This window comes from Melospiza georgiana, chromosome 6 (assembly GCF_028018845.1).
Source record: "Melospiza georgiana isolate bMelGeo1 chromosome 6, bMelGeo1.pri, whole genome shotgun sequence".
NCBI classification, from domain to species: Eukaryota; Metazoa; Chordata; class Aves; order Passeriformes; family Passerellidae; genus Melospiza; species Melospiza georgiana.
This window is the reverse complement of record NC_080435.1, coordinates 58,604,915-58,620,222: the sequence shown is the minus strand read 5'-3', so window position 1 is coordinate 58,620,222 and position 15,308 is coordinate 58,604,915. Positions and strand designations below refer to the sequence as shown.

The window sequence follows — 15,308 nt, the reverse complement described above, 5'->3', positions numbered from 1 at the left end:
TTAAATCTCTTTTTGTACTTTTTTAAAATCCACTTTTTTTAGACTTTGTGTTTTAGAATAGATAATGGTGAACTGAATGTCTTGAAAATAGCCAACACTCTCTACTCTTCTCAAGAAACCAAGAAGTCAGCAAAGCAAAAATCTGTGCATCAAGCTAGTTTCCTATCAGTAATCAATTTATTTTTGCCATGAATATTTGTGCTGTGTTCATTATCTGTTCAAGTGTTCACAGTGTGGAAGCATTTGCAGCTTATTTTGCCAAAAGCAGTGCCAATTTTTGCAAGGCTGTGTGGATTGTTTTCTTGTTTTCCTGTGGTTTAAATTTATATTCTTCCTATTTCCTTTAAAATCTAACAGTCTGGGGGAGATTGATATGCTTTGTGAGAGATTTTCTGTCTGTGTAGAAAAATCAGTGGACAGAAAATGCCTCTTGTTCTGTTTAAAAAATACTCTGTCTGCATGGCTGTACTTCTCGCTGTTAAAATATATTGTCAGAATTTCTTAAAGCTGTGTCTTTTCTGTGGGCAAAGGAAGATCAGCTGATGTATGCTATGAGGACAGTGGAAGTATTTTCTAATTTGTTTAAAAATGAATATTAAATGCAGTATGTGGTAAATTAATATTGAATGCAGTATGCGGTAGTGGACATTTGAGATCTGCAGCCCTAAGTAAATTTCATCCAGGAATGATGAAAGACTTGGATGAAGAGATTTCCAGCAGCAGGACATTTAAATCCTAATGTTTGGAATAATAGGGGATATGCCAGATAACTAATTGCTAATTCATTACTGTTCAGAGAATGTGAATAGCTAAATAACTTAATTTGTTCAATCCCAGGAAACAAAAATTTCCTCACCCTGATTGATCTTAGTCCTTAATTGAAAAAGAACAATTTAATTGTACTTATTTCTATGAATGTTTTTAAACAGTCAAGTTAAGGATAGAAGTATTTGAAGTTGGTGACTACTATTTATGGGAAATGGATTGCATCAAAACCCACAAAATTACAGGTTTTGCTTAGAAAGATAAATGTCTCCGTATTTTCTTTACAGGTGCTTGATTTATTTATTACATGACTTAAAAAAATAGAAATTCTATTACACAGTAATAACAGTATTGATACTCTGAACAATAAATGAATGAAGTGTCTAACTTTGTAATTTTTGAAGAAGTTGGTTCCACAGCCTGGGAATGTTTCTCTGGGTGTTCTGCTAGGAGGCAGCTCAGTGCTTGGAAGCAGATGTTGAATTTCTGTGGATATGTGCAAATTGGCATTTTCAGGGTTGCTTTGACTAACTGGCCTCACTTGAATGACATGTGTTTTAATAAGGCTAAATGCAAAATGAGAAATAGAAGAGTAAATAAATCCCCAGGCTGGTCAGGCTCTGGGAAGAGGATTTGGATGTTTAGCTAAGCAAGTAAACCAGTTTGACCCTCAGCCACAGTGTGTGGGGAGCCTTGGGTATGTGAATATTCCAGCAATAAATAGGAAAGGACTTCTCCTGAATGCAATATTGGGAAGATGTTGGACTGCAGAGTTCTGCTGGCTGCATTTTGAGTGCAAAAATCAGAAAGAATATGAAGAGGAGCCACAAAAGTCCATTCAAAGGAAGATAATGTGCTGTGTGCTGCGTTGTGCCTCTGGTTGAGGAGGTGCTTCAGGAATGACTCAATTTACACTGAGTACCTCCTTAGTACAGAACATGCCAGCTCTGAGCAGTGCAGCATTAAATGTAGTTAAACAAATGCCATTTAAATAGGAACTGAAGGAAGGAATAAGACCTAAAGTTCACACAATGTCCTGCTGGTTAATTGGCCTCACTGTTAAAATTGGCTCTGGCATGCCACAAAATCTCAAATTCTTGATGCTGTCAGATTAGGATTGGGGCGCATCTTGGAGAGTTGCTGTAGTTATCAAATGCAAGTTTGCTGGCCTTAGAGCAGGGTTGGTTTTGTGAAAAGCAGTTGTGCTCGCTGCACATGATCCACGAGGGTGGGTTCTGTGGCAGTGTCAGGTGAGTTCCCAGCTCGGGACACGCTTGTTTGCCGGGCTGAGTGTTTCCCTGAGAACCTGAGGTGCTCAGTGCGCTCCTTGTGCGTAGGTGCCCGCGTGAGGTGGGTGGAGCTGTTCTCGTGCTCTTTGTGGCTGCTTTGGCTTTGTTCCCCTCTGAACCATGGGGTTCACACCACTCCTGTTGGTGGGGCAGCTCGAGGGGAGCACTGAGAATTTCTTATGAAATGTAATTCTAATTAATGCTCTGGCACAAGAGTTCTGCAAATTCAGGACATTTGTGTGAAAAGTCTGGATTGTGCCCGCTGTCAGAGGCTTAGCAGTGCACATTTAATGAATCACTATAACCCTTCCCCAAGGCTTTTATTTTTTCCTAATAGTTTGGCCAATGACCTTTTCTGATGGGTGTTTTCCTCTACTTTTGTTTCAAAAGAAGGGAAGCCAGATAGAGCTGGCTGAGCTGCTGGCTGCTCCAGAGCTGGTGTTTACACAAAGGCTATGGAAATATGCCACTTGTGGCAATCCACTGGGGTTTTTTTTCAGCTTGAACAGGAGTGTTTTTCCTTGGTCAGAGATGTTCTTCTGCCTGACTGCTAATCAGACATGTTTCTTGGTGTCTGAGGTAGGAGCATGTCCATTCTAGTCTCCTGGGCAGTGCTCAAGGAAGTTGGCTCATTTAAGGTGTCATTTTAGTGCTGGGAGTTCCTTGGCTTGCAGGGGGAGGAGGGAATGTCTTTCTCTTGTAAGCTAAGCAAGAGCATCCCCTATAGCATGAGACAGACAAATAGCTCATGGGCACAGGGTCTCCTTCACTTTTCCTTTTGTGGAATTCCTTTTTTTTTTCCTCCTTTCTAGTGGAAGCAGCTTTTCCTCTGTAGTCTGCTCTTTAACTTTTCCAGTAAGTTCTATCCTCTGTGCACAAAGCTTAAGTTCCAAAACAATCTGTTTGATTTACCTCTTTGAGTAGGGGGAGATAGTGCTGCCAGGCTTTTTTCCTTTCATGTTCATCATATTAAGAAATATACTTTCAGCACATCTGAATATTGTAAAACAATTTTATTAAAGCCCATCTCCAGTTAGGGTAAAGCTACAAAACAAACTGTAGCAATCTTAATTGCTGCAGTAGTGCTAAAAATGAGATTTCCTGTCAATTGTGATACTCCAGACTTAAGCAGCTGTCAAAAAGAGCACAGTTGTCTGAAATGAATGATGTTTCCATCATTTCTAGGGCTTGTCAGGAGGTGCAAAACAAGGTCTGGCAAGAGAACCATTCTGTTTCTTGGTGAATGTAATGACCATTTCTGGTGGTCAGGTAGCTTTCATATGGAGCTCATTTTAAGGTGTAAAAGAGATGCTCTCATGTATTGCAGACAAATGGCAGTTTGCAAATGCAACAGGAATGAATTGTTTTACATGAATTTAGTTTCCTTCTTATGTCTAGTGTTTACAGTACTGTAGAAGGCTTTTCTAGGTCTGTGCTTTACCTCAGCATTGTGGTTAAAAATGCATAGAAGTGTGGATGTATTTAAGTCCTCCTGAATTTGCTGAACTGAGAGCACAGAACCTTTGAGTCCATGGCCCAGCTGTTTCTATGTTTGTAGAAAATCTGATTGCCTTAGACTGGCTCAGCTGATGCCATCTCCAGCACATTTCAGGCTCTGTGTCTCTCTTTTCTTTTCCTTCCAGTTCTCTAATGTTTTTTTTTTTCATTTTCAAGAAAAGAAACATTACAGAACTGGAAGGACTGTCCTGGACTTCCCCCAGCTTCCCAGGACACTTAGCCTCTAGTGCTGGTATTCTTGGAGTAATCTCATGCAGTTAAAAACTCAATTACCTCTAATTGGATTGCCCAAAAATGCTGGAAAACAACATAGGTGTCCCTTGGTTTGCTCCTGCTTGGGAAAGTTTGCATTTTATACCCAAATAATTCAGAATTAATGTAATGCATCATAGCCCTTCCAATTCTTATCATTTTTGTTTTATTACTTAATAGCAGTGGGAATATTTATTAATAGAACTATTAGTGCAGAGTGCTTTACCGTGACCAGGATGGTCCCCAGCCCAGTGAATCTGCAGTTGAAATAGATGTGTCAGGGAGGGAAGGAGGGGAGGGGAAGCAGATGGCCAGAGGGGATGTTCTCACCCAGGATTAGCCAGCAGAGCAGTGCAGGAAGGAGGAATAGGATCCAGCCCTGCTGAATTCCTCAGCCGTGGCTCTTCCGCCGAGCCGGGCTCCATCTCCTGTCAACAGCACCCCTGAATGGCAGCGAATTAACAGTGAAATATCTGCTCCAGCTTCTGCTTCCCTGTCCAAATCACAGCAGCAGTGTTAAATATAACTTTGTGGCTCTGAATATTGCCCAGATTTATTCCAGTTCTTGCAGTTTCAGGTTATTGGTAGCTGGATGCTGGGGAGAGCAGCCAGAGGTTGCAGGAGGGAGCAGTTGTAGCACCAATATTTCAGAGGAGTGGATTTGTGTCAGGCACAGGATGTCTAGGACACCTCAGGAATGTGTGTTACCACTAAGCTGCACATAACAAGTGTTAGGGAAGAGATTTTGTGCAGTCTTACACTTGCAGTATTATTCTGAAGGGAAATAATGTTCTTATTTTACGTTATGTGGAGCTGTTTCTTTTAAAACATTGACCTCATCAGCTCGGGTCAAATTAACTGTTCTTTATTATTGCCTTTTCCTGCAATATTGCTTCCTGTGCAAACAACTGCTCCTGTTTTTCAGTCTGTTTCTTTTATAGCTCGTGGAGCAATTATCCAAAATCCTGTTCCAAACTCAAAAAAGTCTGTCAAAATACCCTTTTTAATCAATTGTGCTCCTTCAAAGTTGCTCAGACATAGGCCAGGTACTCTGAGGTAAGTGAGGTGCATGTCACACTGTGGTTTAGGCTACAGCTATTCTGCAGCTCCTGAGGGGGCCTTGCTTTGCCAATTCTTACTGCTCTGGTTTGCTTGGTTGGTTTGTTAGTTTTGGTGCAGTGTGTTTTAGTGTGTGTGGGTTTTTTTGGGTGCTTTTAGTTTTTGCCTGAAGTTAAAAAATAAAGCAATCAAGGCTTCCTTCACTGTTAGCTCAGCTGGTGTATCTTCAGACTGGAACTGTTCAGATGGAATTGATTTCTTTGAGATGAGTGCCAGTTTGAGTTTAATTGGTATTTTGTTTTTAATCTTTCTTTGGCTCATACCACGCACATTTCTCTTTTACAGCTGGGTGGAATGTTTCCCTCTTTGCAACTCTTGGTAGTTTAGAATCACAGCAAAATTACAGCACTTATTTTCAAGAGTAACTAGTGGGTTTAGGCATATAGATCCTTTTAGAATAGGTATATTTCTTTAGAGAATGTGCATGTAAAGGTAAAATTTCCAGTGGCACTGAGCATTCTGTGTCTGTAGCTGTGTCCCAGCTCAGACACTCTGGGCTCAATGTCAGGAGCAGAATCCCTTTCCCATTTCCAAATGCCCCAGTCAGGGGAGTCACAGCACTTTGCAGGGTCTCTGATGGAGGTTTACAGGGAAGCAGCATTCCTGCCAAGCAGCTTCCCTGGAGCAGAGACTCACAGGGGTGCAGGCAGCCCTGGGACAGGCGGGATTGTGCAGCTGCTGAGCACCATTTCCTGATTCCTATCTGAGTGTACATTGCATATTGCTTCAGCATTGAATTTTTGTCTGCAGTAACAGTGTCTTGTTTTTAACAATGAGCATTGATTTGCTAAGGAGGATTTCTGAATATTTATATCACTATTTCTGAAGAGAGGAAAAAGAAATAATGGTTGCTGGATCTCTACCATTTCTCACAATATGTAGATATAAAATTCAAATATATAAACTGAAGGACATCAAATATGCTGGAAGCTCTAACTCAAGTTAGGATTAACATGCTGGATTTAAAAAGTAATCCACAGTCCTGTGACCCACCTACTGCTCCCCTAATCTCCTAAGTTTATAAACACAATATGACTGCAACTTCCAAGTAGCTTGATGGAAAATGATTAGTAGTAGTAAATACATTTGTCATACTAAATCTCTAACCCTCTGTTTAAATAGAGATGTTTTGTTAAGAGTCAAGCACATACATGCTGAACTGTGCTTTGAGTTTCTGAACTCTGGTTTTGAAGTGTATGCCAAATAAACTTTATTTAAGTGATCTATCATCAGAATGCTTCCTGTGCACTCCAGCCCATGGACTGAAGTCTGAAACATTAATTGGGTTCTGGCCTTACTAAGTAATTACTGTTATATCAAAGTGCATAAACATTCAGCACATGATGTTGACTTAATGAATTTTGTTCTTTATGTTGGTAAGAAAATGTTTCTGGAGGAAAGAAGGCAAAGTAAATGACAGTATTTGTTATTTCTCCTCCCTTCATTTACACAGCAATGGCCTTGGAAAAGGAGACTGTCTTTTGAAAATGCAGTGCTGTGTCTCCCCATAGCTCTCTGCAGGATTTTAGTTTGGAAGGCCTTAGGAAATATGCTGCAGTTGAAATTAAGCTGTTTGGTGGACAGACATAATCAGAACTGCTTGACTTGATTCTTTTTTATGGTTGGGCTCTCTGATACTGCTCTGTTAAAATAATATTTGTTCATTTGCTTTAAGGCTCCTTTACATGGCTAAAGCAGCACATGTTTATGTACACATATTAGTATAAATACAAATTAGACCCATAAGTTTGCACAGCTGTAATGACTGGAATTTAGTAAATGAAATAATGCCAGCAGTGTTAATTGAACAGGAGTGAATGGCATGACCAATGTGCTTGTTAGCTAAAGTGTCTGTGGCCAGCAGTGGAGCAGATCTGTGCTTTAGCTGTCACTTTTTGGAATGGAACTGTTCTTAGGGTTTTTGAAAATTATCTCTTTTTTTTGTGTGGGTTGTTTTGTTTCGTTGTTGTGGGTGGTTTTTTTTTTTTTTTTTTTTTTTTTTTTTTGGGTTTTCATTTTGTTTTGTTTGTGATTTTAGTGTCCTGTTTGATTTTTGGAGTTGCCCAAGAGCTTATTTGCGCACCTGACTCTTCCCCATCCTTTTTCAGAGGTCGTTTCTGTGACATGCAGCATGTTCTGGTCCCATGGAAAGGCTCACAGGGAGAAGGGAGGCTGCTGGAGGAGTTCAGCCAGGTTATCATTTGCTTCCTTGCCTGTGTGGGAGCAGGCACTGGGACAGAACAGCAGGAATGGGCTGCAGGCCCTCATGTAGGATGCCCAGATTGCATCCCAAGCAGCAGCCAGACCTGCCACCAGCTAAGCTAGCACAAAGACACGTTGTAGAGCAATCTAAGGAAAATGCCATTTAAATCAGCCTGAGATCCTCCTGTTTCTGGCTCTTACAGCTCTGAATGTACCTTTGCTTGAGTAGGTGTTACTGTGAGCCATAAGGAGGGATCTGACTGAAAGAAAGAAGGTGGCTGAGAGGAGAGTCCAAAAAAACAGCTGGCAGGGAAATAAAGAATAATAAAAAATTTCTCAATCATTGTTTGTTTTGGAAAGATCGTGCTTTAAGCACATGGAAATACTTTACACATTTGAGAAGTGCTGACTTCCTACATGCCTTGTGAAGGAACAGCAAATCATTCATATAATGTAAACACATTTATAGATTGTTCCAATATAATTTTTTTTCAGTGCTGCTGTTCTTTTTAACAAGATACAGTTCAGTGCATACATGCTCTTTTGATGCTATACTCTGGCCAAGAGTTGCAAACATCATAAACATTAAATATTGGAGTTTGTGCTGAATGGATGTTGCCAGGTTACTGAACCACACTTTTAATGCAAAAAGTTGTTAAACAGTGCTGTTTGATGCACTGTTTCAAAGTAAACCCATGAGAAAGTAGTGCTGGAGTGAAACAGAAAGAGATAACTTGTCCAAAATTGCAAGTATAAGCATTATGTCTTATGATAAAAAATGGGAGTGGACAAAGTCCACTCTGTGAGGGTGGAATTTTAAATCAGGGAAGAAAAAATAATAAAAAGAGAAGCTGTGGTGTCAGAATTGCAGCAGGTACTTATGAAATTGTATAATCATAGTGCTGGTCTTGAGGGTCATGGGGTCCTTCCCCTTGCCATGAGGCAGGGCCAGGGGCACTTCATGGCAGGACCTGTCCCAGCCTGTTCTGAGAGACCTCCTGAGAGGGGGGCTCTGCAATCCTGGCCTCTGGTAACACTTACTGCCCTTGCATTTCAGGGGAAATTCAGCAGCTGTGTGTCCTTGACCTGATAGAAGCTCATTTTCTACCTATGTACATGGCAAAAGTTCTCTACCCCTTTGTAGGAGCTTCTTAAGTCCTTGAGGATGACTATGTAAAGAGGACTTTACAGAACTAAATGTTTTAGAATTTAGATCTTAAATACTTCAGGCACCTTAATTGTCATTTAATAATAAAATCATTGATTTCTTCTGGAGATGGTTGGTAGACTGTCTCTACTCTTACAGGCTGGATGTGCAAAAACATTCAGCTGAGGACTTTTAAAAGAGGAAAATTCTTTTAAAGAGAGCAGCAAGAGCATTTAAAGAACTACAGTAAGATCACTGAAGCGTTTGAAGCCATTTAGGGAAGCTGTAGTACATTTGTATATGTGCACAGAAGTGTGTGTGACCTTCCTGCCATGAGCCATTTTTTCTTAGCACTCGTCTGCATCTGTGAGAGCATCACATGTTTGCTTCTAATCCTTTCTTCTGTTGCTGCTGATCAAAGCAGTTCTGTCATTCCTTCATCTTCTCTGTTGTGTACCTGGAGGAGCCCTGGTGACCTGAGTGAGAGCAGGTGGCTTTGCAGAGTCCTGGAGTGAGAGCAGGGCTGGTGGCTTTGCAGAACCCTGGAGTGAGAGCAGGGATGGTGGCTTTGCAGAGTCCTCTGAGTCAGCACTCAACTGGGCCATGTCTGTTTGTCCTGCTCTGACAGACTTACCTATTAAAGCACATGTGTGCAGCCTTACCTCCCAGCCTGGTTTCACTCCTGGTTATTGCATTTCTCCATGAACCAGAATCCACTTGTCCATGTGGAGTGTGTTGATCTCACAGCGCAGTTAAAAGATCTCCCATATGCCTGAATTTTCTTCCTTCCCTCTTCTCATGGCTACTTTCAGACAAATTTTGGGTAAACACAGCTTTTCTGAAATTCTTGCCAGACTTGGTCACACAAGGAGAGCCAAGAGGAGGATGAGGCATGGCCATAGTGGGAGGAAGGAGTATGGCAGGGACATCAGTAACAAGTGCTGGCAGCAGCAGTGGTGCCCTCCTGGAGCACAGAATCAGGGCTGCTGGGGTGGGGAGCACAGGGCAGCAGAGGAGACACACTGGGGAGAACATGGAGGCCATGTCACCATCACTGAGGGGGGAGATTTGGGGCAGAGTTGGCAGAAAGGTGGATGTGAGGGGGGGATGGGAGTTTCTAGACAAGGGCTGAGTGGTTTCTGAACAAGAATTAGTGAATTAGAGGGGACAGAAGGATTTGGGAGCCTGGGGATTGTGGTACCCATCCATCACCATCAGTTCCTGTGTGAGGATCCTGCTCTGAGGTCAGCCAGGGTGCTGTGTGTGCTCTTGTGTGGCTTCCAGTGTGACGCCCATACCCACACACATGTGCTAACCAGGGTTCAGGCAGGGATAAATGGCCAGAACTTGTTTCCTGCAGCATCTTCAGTTTTGTCCAAGGTACACCAGCCTTACTGAATAAATTAATTACTAATATATTGATTTCTTACAAAGAAGATATCATCAGTGTGTTGGTTGGGGCTGTGCTGCATTCTGTGCGTGTACCACCTTTGCTGCACCTTAGCTCCTGCATAAGTGCACACAGCAAATAAATGCATGTTTCCTACTGGATCTCAGGGAGGTCAAAATTTGAGCTTTCACATTTGTAAATCAAAAATTCATTAAAAAATTAAGATGTATTTCAACAGAGCTCTTGGGGGCTCTAGTTTTCAATAGTGATCATGACCATCCAAGTGCATCTGTATTGTACAAGGGTACTTGAAGAAAGATATTTGGATCAAAGAGACAATGTTTTCTAAGGAGACTTCAAAAGTAGTTTTCCTTAAAAATGTTTGTTCAGGTGCAGAGGGTGAGAGAAAGGAATATTGTTTGAGGCAGTGTTGGACATCAAAAGGTGCATGTCCCCATGTATATGGAGTGATTGTCAGGGTGTCTCTGGAAGGGAATATTAACAGCTTTAGCTAGTAAGGAAACAAATTATCTTCATGAAGAAGTGCCTTGGTCTTTGAAAGTCTGGCTTATTCTCATTTGTCATAATATTTTGGGTTTGTCAAGCTTTTTACTGTAAGGGCAAAAAACATGGATAATATTGAGGTAGAGAATTGACTAGTTTAGTTTATTGTTTTGCTTTGCCTGAACACAGTTGCTACACAGGTAATTCTGTATTTGGGGGAAATGCAAAGCTCAGGTGTAGCTTGTGACCCATTACAGTTCAGCAGAATGTGTGGCAAAGCAGTAAAATCCTCTGCCTCTTGCAAAGTCAGTAATAGCATGGTAATAGACTGTGTTTATGCAGGCTTCTTTTTTAAAATATAAAGTACTAAAGAATATTGTGGCTACAGAGAAAGCTGCTTTGACTCACTGAGACAAATGTGTGCTGTGGTATGGGCAGGAAATGGAAGGACAGAGAGCACATGTGGAACCATCTATCTAAATTAGCTGGATGGGGGCCAGGAGAGTGGAACTTGCAACATTTGCCATGATTAGTAGAAAATGAAATGGTAGTTTTGTGTAAGAAGAATGATTCTTGTATTATTCTGGGTGAGTGAGGTAGATCCTGCAGGACACAGATGCTGCATTTAAAGGTGGTGCATGTGGAATTGGAGGACTTTGAAAAGGTAAATAGTTTGGAGGGAGGAACAAGTTAAAAGTGAGGGCTGTGCACAGGAGGAAAGCAGAATATATTATATATATATATTTAGGTCTGAGGCTCATTCTCCTGTTTCATCTCTTGAAAGAGAGGCATAAATAAATAGAGCATCACTGCCTTCTCCAAGGCACAGAGATGACAGAAATGTGATCCTCTGCTAGGCAGTCAGAGGCAGTGCTCCAGCACCAGGAGCTGCTGGGCTGGGCTCTGGGGATGTGCTGACAGAGCTAAAGGGGTGCATGGGGCACCTGATCCTCACCATCCTTGGGCACCCCGGGGCTGGGGCTGCCTCTCTTTGGTGCCTGTGTTTGGCACCTGGGCTACATAAAGCAAAAAAATCACATACATCCCAGTCTGTAATGGTTCCCTGTGAAAACCCTTTGGGTTTAGACAAGCAAAGCTGGAATGATCAATCAGTAAATATTTGAAGAATTTTCTGCCTTTCTGAAGGGGTGGTACTGTCTTGGCCTTGCCTGCATACCTAACATTCCTCTTTCTGGTTGTTTACAAGAAAACATGATTAGGATTTTCTTTTGTTATGGGGCAGAAGAAGAGGGCTTGGTTTGAGAGCTCATAAGAGAGCACAGAGGGGATTGCAGTGGGAGTTTCATCCTTTCATTGACTTTACCCATTTGGTTTCACTTATGCACCTTAATCTCCCACTTGGTGGGATGATGCCACACTGAATTCCTGTTTAGGTAGAATCTGAAGCCTAGATAGGGTTAGGCCAAGAATTTATCACATATCAGGCACTTTTGGAATATGGGGTAAAAGCCCCACATCCCAATCCTTAAAGTGCAGTTTATATTAAAGCATAATGTTGTGTCATTTCAGTTTCTTTGGTAGTGTTGTGTGCAGCATTTGCTTTGTGCTAATTTTTAACCTGTTTTTTGTCTGGTTAGTTAAGTGTATTTGAAATACAAAATTAAACAGATGTGTCACTTTAAAGTAATATAAATATTCATGAAGATTGTTGTACCCATTTAGCTGCTTGTTGCTTTTAAATTGTAACCAGTTTGAGCTGTAGGTGCCAGGTATAACTTTGGCATTGTCTCTCTATCATCTACTTGAAAAATCTTTGGATTTTTTTAAAATCCTGAATAAAGTACTGGAAGGATCAGGGTAATTTTGTTTGTTATGAGGACCAAATCATAAATGTAGCTGCACATCAGTTTTTATTTGGCTTATTTATGAAGAGACAAAGTACATAGCAACTGCAGCTTTTCAAAATGTGAAATTTCTACTGTAGGAAGAAAGCTCCTTTAGAACTGCAGATAATTTGTCTATGTTAGTGAAGACAGCACTCAATGACCATGCTGGGTCACCTTGTATTGTTTTCAGTCCTTCTCACCTGTAGCCTCAGAAATGAAGGAGTGGGCTGTGGTGGGGGTGGCAGAGTTGCACCTATGGGGGGAAGTGAATTTAGACATAATAAAGTAAAAACCACAGCTGCATGTTCTGTTTGGAGAAACTCCTGCCTGCAGCTCTGGAGCTGTGAAAGGTGAGAGGAGACTGTGTTTTCCTGTATCTTTTGCACAGGGAAGTTTTTGCTGCTGTGCCTTTTGTTGTCTGTGGTTTTGCTGGCAGAGAAGGAAGCTGGAAAGGCGAGGAATGGGCAGCTGGCTCTTTGAGGAAGGGGAGAGAGAAGCCCTACCTGTCATGGCCTGTGGGTGACAGGGAGAGGCACACACAGCAGCCCTGTCAATGCGTGTGCATTGTCAATTGTCCATGACAGCTGACAGCGGGGGGGAGGGAGCTTTTGAGGGGAACTCCGAGATTTGGATCAGGGAATGTGAACTTCAGTCAAAATGCTTCAGTTGTGGTTAATACCAAGTGACTGCAGCTAGTTGGAACATGACTTTTGGATTGAAATATCAATGCAACATAGGCTGTGTGGTTTTTTGTTATGGTTTCTCCCTTCCCTAACAGAACATATTTTGTTGAAGGATCAATTGGAAAACCTGAAGGAATGTGGATGATGTGAGTGTTGGGGTTACTGCTCTCTCTGACCACTTTGGCAGACTCACTGAGTTTATAAAATCTACCCCTTTCACTATTCTTTCATGTTTTTATACGTTTTGATTAATGGAATCTTGAATCTCTTTCTAATTATTTGCATAAGGTCACACAAAGTATTAAGCTAAGGCCATGGAGAACAACTTTATAAGTTCTTTGTGCTCTGAAATCTAATTAAAAATCTGCAAACTTCATCATTCATCATTTTACCATAGCAGTATATTTCTTATGGAGACAGTCTAATATCCTGCAGCAACTTCATGGTATTAAAAAAATAATTAATGGACCCTTTTAGGGCAATGTGTGTTGCTACAATGTGGAATAATACTTCAGTGTTATAAGTGAATGGTGTGCTAGGAAACACTAATCCCTTGTGTATAGTAACAGGAAGTATGAATATTACTTATTAATAATAATGTAAAACACCTTCACACACATGCTTTTTCCTGGGCACATCTACCTTTTTGTAAACAACAGCAAATTTTAATTGCAGAAAACTGGTGAGAAGCAAGAGAGATTTGTGTAATTAAAATGATCTGTTTATTTAAAAGCCTTCAGAAGTTGTAAGAGATGGAACTTAGCTGTATGTGAGGGATGAATGTTGTGCAATAATGCCCCTTCATTCCCCTTTCATAATAAATCTCTGCAGAGTATTCATCTGAAGGGCTGGATGCCAAAAAGAACAGGTTCGACTTGTCTGTGAGGATTTACACCACAGTGAAATGCACAACTGCTTTTGTAGAGGTCATTGTGAAGGTCAGGGAGCCAGAACGCTCTGCTGAATGGGAGCAGCCTGGAACAATGGTGTGCGAGGTTGGGCTGCTTGAAATCACTGCTGAAAACCTCATCTCAAATGGAGCAATAAGCTGGAATCCTTAAAACACACAGCTTCAAAGCAGGCAGGCTGTTTTGCAAGAAATGAATGCTCTCTTTTGCAGTGGTTTGCGTCTCCTACCCTCTGCTGAATGTGGCTCTGAGCTCAGAAAGCAAGAGTGTGGCCATTTCCTGACAATTAACATTGACATGACTGAGTGTGTCTAATGTAAACATCCTCAAACCATTAATAATTGCCTCTGTCCAGGTTTAAAAAAAAAAAAAAAACAACAACAAAAAAACCCACCCTGGATTTAACTACCTGAAATTGGGCTCACCTCTTTCTTACAAATAAGGTCTGAGTTTGGCCATACAGTCGCTATGTCTTTAAATAAAAGATGATGATCATTTCAAATGGCAACCAGCCATCAGTGGGGTTTAGTGCAGAGATTAATTAGTAAACTTTGGAATGCACTACAGCAAATGCAGCTGATTGGCAATAGCATGTGGAGCAGCAACTGGTGGAAAGCTGGTGCTGCTGAGCAGCAGAGGTATTTCCAAAAAGACTTAAGGGTGCTGTGATGTGCTGTGCTTTAAATGGCACTGTGCTGATTGCATCAAACCACCAGTTCTCTGTTTATGCAGTTTGGTAAATGCACAGATTAGAGAAATCTGGTGTGCATTTGGAAGGAAAGCAAGTTTTGTGTTGTTTTGATAAGATGAGGTGCACCCCATGAAGAAAGTGATGCCCCTGAACATCAGTTTACAGGGATTGTGGTTTGTCTGCAGTGCATTTTACTTTTTTTTTTTTAATTAGGAAGACAAATGTTAAATGCTAAGATAAGAATTTTTCTAAAAGGACATCAACATGATTATGGACAATTCAATGGTTATTGCAGTAAGCTGTTCCTTAAAATTCTAGTCCACTTTCTAAAATTTTACAGATTTCTAAATATATGTGGGTGCATGATTTATAATACCTTACTGTCATCCTTTTAAAGTTTTAAATGCATGATTAGAGAAATTTGGAAACTTTCTCTGTAGGTTAACTTTCTAAAGAGGTTTGATCTGTTTGGTGTGAGTAATGCACCCCATTATGTACAGTCCTAGTGGAGCTATTTTCTCAACTTGTTTGGCCCATGGGATTGGGGCTCAGATAATGAATTTAAGGTGATTTATATAATAAATAACTAATCTTGAGATACTACTTAGGAGCCAGATAGATTATAAGAATTGTAACTTAATAATATTGTATTAGTCTTCTGATGCTGATCTTCATTTAGAAAATGATGGTCAAGCATCCATTTAAACTGGTAAGAAAACTCACACCTATACCAGTAGGTTTTTTGCTTTGGAAATGCCTCAGGCATTTGGATTAACCTGGTAAAATTCATCTGGCTGCCTGTATCTTGAGTATTGAGCTAGTCTGCCCCTGTGGGCTAATGGGATCACTGAAACAGTCATATAAATTTTTGATACAGACCTGGCGGAGGTGCTTGATCTCATAAGATATGGATCACCCTGGCTTTGACCCAGAAAACCGTTCAGCATGTGCTTTGGAACCAAGCAAGCAGATATTCTTCTGGGCTTCACTCTC

The 15,308-nt window shown here is 41.0% G+C and overlaps 1 protein-coding gene across 1 annotated transcript in view; it reads left to right on the top strand.

Moving 5' to 3' along the window:
* Positions 1-15,308, top strand: part of MNAT1 (MNAT1 component of CDK activating kinase) — a 119,060-nt gene that overhangs the window by 54,656 nt on the left and 49,096 nt on the right. The gene's annotated exons all lie outside the window — the stretch shown is intronic.